A 6931-nucleotide genomic window follows, 5' to 3' on the forward strand; every position below is an offset into this window, starting at 1 on the left:
TGGATTTCTGACCATTACCGCCCGCAACCGCAATGTGCTTGTCCACTCCCGCCCGCTCCCGCAAACATTCTGACCATTCAGGCCCGCACAGGGGAATTCCATTTACTTTGTATCTTCTCTCGTCACGCAGGGTAAACACGTTATTTCACTTTGTACTATTACTAAAGGGATGCATACCTGTCGGTAATAACGGAGCGAAATTACGTTCGAGTGCATAATTACATTGATACTATTGCATAATTACTGCTCTTCAGTGCAATAAGTACACCTATTCCAGGGCTACATTAAACTGTATTTATTTGAATTATTATTTTAGAACCTATGTTGTTTGTTTTGCTGAGGTCGTTTTACATTTCCCTGTGTCTTAACGCACTGATCAGGAGTTCTCCTCTGCATTCCTACATGACACTGATGTATCAAACATATTGTAACGGGTCGGACCCTTTAGTCGACTGGTTAACGTAGTCGCCCGTGGTGCGGGAAACATGGGTTCACGTCCCAGCTGCGGCGGTTCCCAGACTGCCCCCCCCCCAAACTCGCTACATTGCCCCCCTCCCTCGGCAAGCGCGTCCGCGTACATCCCACCTCTGACATCAATGTAGCGAGTTCGGGGGGTGGGGGGCAGTCCGGGAACCGCCGCTGCCGGGACGCGAACCCATGTTTCCCGCACTACGGGCGACTACGTTAACCAGTCGACTAAAGGGCCCGACGCGTTAGCCAAGGGCTACCGAGCCTATTCATTCGTGATCGTTACATTGCCCCCTTCCTTCGGGAACGGCGTCCCCGGCCGGGCTGTCACAGCCGGGGCGCGAACTCGTGTATTCCGCACCGCGCGCGACAACATTAACCAGTCGACTAAAGGATCCGACCCGTTAGCCAAGGGCTACGCGAGTCTATTTATCCGTGCACGCTACACTAAAAGGGTCCGACCCGTTACCCAAGGGCTGACGCGTCTATTATTCGTGTACGTCACACTAAAAGGTCCGGCCGGGATGCCCCCCGGATTCGCTACATTGGTGTCAGAAGTGGGATGGTGAGACTGTGAGGCCATCGGAAGCGCATGCGCCCAGTGGCGTGAAGGAGCTGATATGCTTAAGCGCGGGGACACGCTTCCCGAAGGGGGGGGGGTAGTGTAGCGTGCACGGATAAATAGACTCGCTTAGCCCTCGGCTAACGGGTCGGATCCTTTAGTCGACTGGTTAACGTTGTCACGCGCGGTGCGGAATACACGAGTTCGCGCCCCGGCTGTGACGGTCCGGCCGGGGACGCCCTTCCCGAAGAAAAGGGGGGTATGTAATGATCACAGATGAATAGGCTCGGTAGCCCTTGGTTAACGGGTCGGACCCTTTAGTCGACTAGTGTTGTATTCTGGTAAGAATACAAATGAGGACGGCTGTAGCATTCGTAGGTTTATTCACTTTATTTTCTTCTTCTTTTAGTATTTCCGGCAAGAACCATATTACCGTGCAACAGCATGTTATAACATGATAATATAATCAGGAATATATCTGTGAATGTTCTCATTCATCCAGGTCATGTTTATCCAAAGGAGTTGAATCAAGTGCAACTGGACTTGGTATATATCCGTGAAGACGTTTCGCCTCTCATCCAAGAGGCTTCATCAGTTCGTGCCTTTCTGACTAGACCAAGCTAGTCTGACTGGCTGGTGATGAGACTCAGAATTTATCCTCTTGGAGTCGTTGTCAGAGCTATAGATGTCCATGGCTCTTTGTGTCCCGATGTTTACCAACGCCCGTCGCTAACAGAGCCATCGATATGAGTGGCTCTTTTGTGTACCGATGTTTGGCCGCGCCCGTCGCCATCGGAGCTATTGATTTGCATTTGTTTAGCAGCGACGGTCGTTGGGGGTGTTAGTTTCGACTTCATTATTCAGTGGTCATGAGTCGTTGGAGCCGTTAGTGACCGACTGTTGTTCTTGGAGGCTCCGATGACGACGGGCACTCGATTCAATTCTTTCGGATAACCATGACCTGGATGAATGAGAACATTCACAGACATATTTCAGACCACTTGCTGTAATAATCTATCAGAGTGACTGCAACGTGACAGTCCAAGGGCGCCTTGTCAAAGGGCCCCACCATATCTATCGCTACCTTCTCCCACGCGCCACTAGGGTAAGGCACAGGCTGCAGTGGGGAGGTGTGTGTAACTGCAGACTTGTCATGTGACTGGCATGTGATGCGTGCTTTGATAGCAGACTCAACCTGGGAGTCCATGCCAGGCCACCAATATACTTCTCTAAGTCTCTATTTTGTCCTCACTATTCCCTGGTGTGTGTCGTGGGCCAGGGAAATCAGCCTAGGCTGGAGACTGTCTGGGACCAGAAGCCAGTCTGTGCCCCGCACAACACATTCATCCTGTAGGGAAAGCTTGTTCTGTAGCTTGAAAAATGGCTGCAGGGCCGGATCTAAGCTCTTGTCTGTATTAGGCCATCCGGAGTTGAGTAGCTCACGCAGTTTCTGTTGCACAGGACAGGAAACACATGCAGCCTTGAACTCAACTGCAGTGATAGCTGAAAGGGTAGAGGTTAGTGCTACCACTTCCACATCATCCTCTAGGCTAGACTCTGAGCTCGGCAACGGAAGTCAAGACAAACAGTCAGCTGTGACATTCTCTCGACCGGGCTTGTACTGGACGTCATAACTAAATGGTAGTAGTCTTGCAGACCACCTGGCTATGCCCATACCTGCTCTACCCAGACCTTTTGAGGTAAGTAGTGTTGTCAGTGGGCTGTGGTCTGTGCGTAGGGTGAACTGTCTCCCCCACAGATATGTTCTCCACTTTTCTGTCACCCACACGCACCCTAGTGCCTCTTTCTCCACTGTAGAGTATTTTCTCTCTGCCTGGGAAAGTGTGCGTGAAGCAAATGTCACTGTCTTTTCTGAGCCATCAGGGTATAGCTGAGTTAAGGACCCCACCTAGACCATAGTCTGATGCGTCCATAGTAACAACAGTGGGCAGCTTCGGATCAAAGAGGGCAAGAGCAGGGCTATCGACTATGAGTCCTTTAACAGCCTCAAAACTCCTCTGAGCCTCAGGTGTCCACCTAAAAGTACCTGACTCACAGTGTAAGGCTCTCGGGGGCTCAACCACAGCAGCATACCCTGGGATGAATTTCTGGTACCATGCTGTAAGGCCTAGAAATGACCACAGAGTGATCAGGTCTATAGGAGGAGGTGCTTGGGATACTGCAGTAACATGTGACGCGTCAGGTTGTATTCCTTTCGCCACATAGTATGCCTCAAGAGTGTGAGCTCTGCCTTTCTAAAGTGGCACTTTGCAGGATTCAACTTGAGTCCTGCCTCATCAATGCATCGGAGCACAGCCATCAGGTTTTTGTCATGCTCCTCAGCTGTTGTGCCTGAGACTATGATGTCATCAAGGTAACACTGGATCCCTGACTGACCTTTGAGGACCATCGACATCATGCATTGGAAACAGCTAGATCCAGACGCCAGCCCATAAGGCACTATTTTGTAGCGGAACAGTCCATCATGTGTGATGGATGCAGTTAAGCTACAGCTGTCCTCGTGCAATGTGACCTGGTGGTAAGCACTCTGAAGGTCTAATGTAGAAAATAGTGTTGCACCCCTCAACTCTGTATACATTTCCTCCATGTGGGGTAGTAGAAAGCCATCAACCACCACTGCCTTGTTAGGCTCTCTCAGATCTACACAAAGTCGAATACCTCCATCTTTCTTTTTGGTAACAACTATGGGTGAGATCCATTCAGAAGACTCCACTGGCTCTATTATGTCCTGCTCTACCAGTTTCTTTATCTCATCGGAGACTGCTTCACGTACAGAGAATGGTATCCTATGCAGCTTCTGATGTACTGGCTTAACGTCCTGGCGTACGTTAACGCGGCGAGGGAACTCTTTAGCACACCCGAGTGTTTTTTTTTCTTCATTTTTTACATGTTCAACAGTAGCATCCGTCTGGCTTCCTGCACGGAGCAGAAGTGACATGACCATCTAGTAGTTCCATGTGTAATGCAGAGAATAAGTCTCTCCCTGATACGGCTGAACCTTGTTTCACAGTGTAAAGCCCCGTGTCAGTGTAACGGTCACCAAATGCTACGTTTGCTTTTAAGCGTCCATCGAGGAACTGTATTTCCCCTGTAGCTAACAAGTCCAAGCTTTGGTTCAGTGAGGGAACCGCCAGGGAAGAGTCGTGACTAAGTCGTTCTGGGTAGGATCGATACAGCTGAGCCCGTGTCTAGCATGAATTCAATGTCCTGCCCCTCTCTCTCTTTTGTGCAAACTTGAACTGTACACATTATCTTGTTAGCATCACGTGTAGCATCAACCTTCATCACAGTATTGTCTACCTTCCCCACCGTATCATCAACTTCCAGCACAGTAACTTCAGGAAGTTATTTCACTCACATGCTTAGAGCCCCTACATACTTTTGCGAAATGTCCCTTCTCTTTGCACTTGTTGCATGACGCATCTCTTGCAGGGCAGCCCTCGAAGTTGGCAGTGTGCTGAGGAGGGCCACTTCTGTAGCATGTCTGTCCTTTCGTTGACTGGGAAGGCACGGGCTGTGGGGGTGTAGCGTTATCCCGGCCCCGCTCGATCTTGTGCTGGCGCGGTCTCGTACAAGAGTAGCTGGCTGACGACAAAATGGCGGACCTCCGCAAGGAGAGGCTAACGAGTCGGACCCTTTAGTCGACTGGTTAACGTTGTCGCCCACAGTGCGGAATACACGAGTGGCAACACACGAATTGATCATCAGTTGATTGAGGGCGTGCGAATAGCCACAGAGCAACATAACCAGAGCGTTAAAAAACAAAAACAAAACAGGGACGTGTTAAAGAGACTCGTGGACGACGTCGTTGTGTACCTCGGAACCCAGGAGCAGGCATTCCGGGGACACTCAACGGGGGGAAGGATCGGACGATCGTGGTGATTATATTGAGCTCGTCAACCTACTCCGGAAATATGATGAGAGGCTAGCCCATCATTTGGAGACGTGCAGTCTTTTCTGGCATGTCAAGCCACATCCAAAATGATCTGATGGAATCTGTGGGGAATGTGCTGCTGAATGAAATAAAATCTGAAATCAAAGACGTACGCTTTGTAGCGATACTAACTGATGAAACCACCGATGTGTCCAACTTCGCCCAACTTTCTGCAGTCTGGAGGTACGTTACCAAATAGGGTGTGTGTTTGTGTGTGAGTGAGTGAGGGGTGCGAGCGTGTCATTTGCAGGGGTGGGAGGAAGTTGTAGTGGGCGGGCGGTCATTCGTGCGTGCGTGCGTGCCCGGGGTGGGGTTGGGGACGAGGTAGCATACCCAGCTTCAAAGGTCACCGCTCGCCACTGCAGTTAAGGTCAAAATTATTAACCCCAAGCAGTGGCGATGCTAGGGTCTGTTGGGGCCCCCAACCAGCGTTCATCGCCATTATGTTATAAATAATCTTGACACTTAGTTTAGCATGTAGCCCTCCCCGCCTCCCCCTCTTCTGTTTACGTTCCCTGCCTGTTGGAATGAAATGTGTCACACCAGAAGAGAGCAGGCAATGCACGTGCAACGAATGCCATGGGGCCCTTACAAGGGAGGTTTCCTACTGTGATGTCATGTCATTGCAAATCGTCCATTGGTTGTTTAAGGCAGAGGGGGTTGCGGTCACTGCTTTGGAGCAAATTCTGTCAGTCCTCGGGGGCCTCCTACTGCCTGGGGCTCCAAGCAGTTGCCTGGCTTGCCTGTTCAGAAGCTTTGGAACTATGGAACATTTCCCTAAAATTCTGCCCAATGTTTGCACCATTCATAAAACTTTACATAGTAAAACATTCATCAATATTAAGGCCCCTATTTGGTACATTTTGGAATGTAACATAAATCTTCAGGTTTGCTTTATACCAAATGTAGTGAAAATTGAGGTGGTCAAAATTATTAGCCCTATGTGATTTATTTATTTTTTTGCTTTCAAAACACACCTGAGCAATCAATCAGCTTTCAAACTACACCTGAGCAATCAATCAGCATTGAACTTTACTTAAGGGACTCCAATGAACAGGGCTAGTGGCACTTGAACACTTGATTGAGAGGGACTACTCTTAAGTTCTTGGTAAGAAGTAATTTCATCATGCCAAAAAGTAAAGAAATCAGTCTGGAACTCAAAAAGAAAATAGTGGATGCTCATCTTAAGGGGGAAGGTGATACTGCCATTTCCAAGCGTTTCAGTGTCTAGAACAGCTGTACGTTGCATCATTGCAAAGCACAAGCAGACAAATTCTGTTAGAAACAAACTTGGGCGTGGTCGAAAGTGCAAGATTTCAAAAACTCTGGAGAGGAAAATAGTCAGAGATGTCAACAACAATCCCCGGATCTCTGCCAAGATGATTGCTGCTGAACTGGCCTCTTCTGGACTTGATGTTTCAAGGAAGACTGTTGTGAGGGCCCTTCACCGTGGTGGGCTTCGAGGTCATCGTCCAAGAAAAACTCAATTTCTCACACAGCGGCACATCAAAGCCAGACTGAAGTTTGACCGTGAACATTTGAAACATGGGCATGAGTTTTGGAACTCTGTCCTTTGGTCTAATGAGACTAAACTTGAGTTGTTTGGGCACTTGGGTGTTGCTTTTGTTTGGCGAAGGAAGGGAGAGGCCTTCAACCCTAAAAACACAGTTGCCACAGTTAAACATGGTGGTGGGAACATAATGCTGTGGGGCGGTTCTGCTGCTTCAGGCACAGGGAACCTTGTTCGGGTGCATGGGATCATGAAGAAAGAAGATTATGTGGACATTTTGAAGGACAAAGTAAAGAAATCTGCTGCTAGTCTAGCTTTAGGTCGCTGCTGGGTCTTCCAGCTAGACAATGACCTGAAGCATGCATCCAAGTTGGTCCAAAACTTTTTGAAGGACACCAAAATGAAGGTCCTGGAGTGGCCCTCTCAGAGCCCAGAT

This window comes from Lampris incognitus, chromosome 11, assembly GCF_029633865.1.
Source record: "Lampris incognitus isolate fLamInc1 chromosome 11, fLamInc1.hap2, whole genome shotgun sequence".
In the NCBI taxonomy this organism is placed as follows: Eukaryota; Metazoa; Chordata; class Actinopteri; order Lampriformes; family Lampridae; genus Lampris; species Lampris incognitus.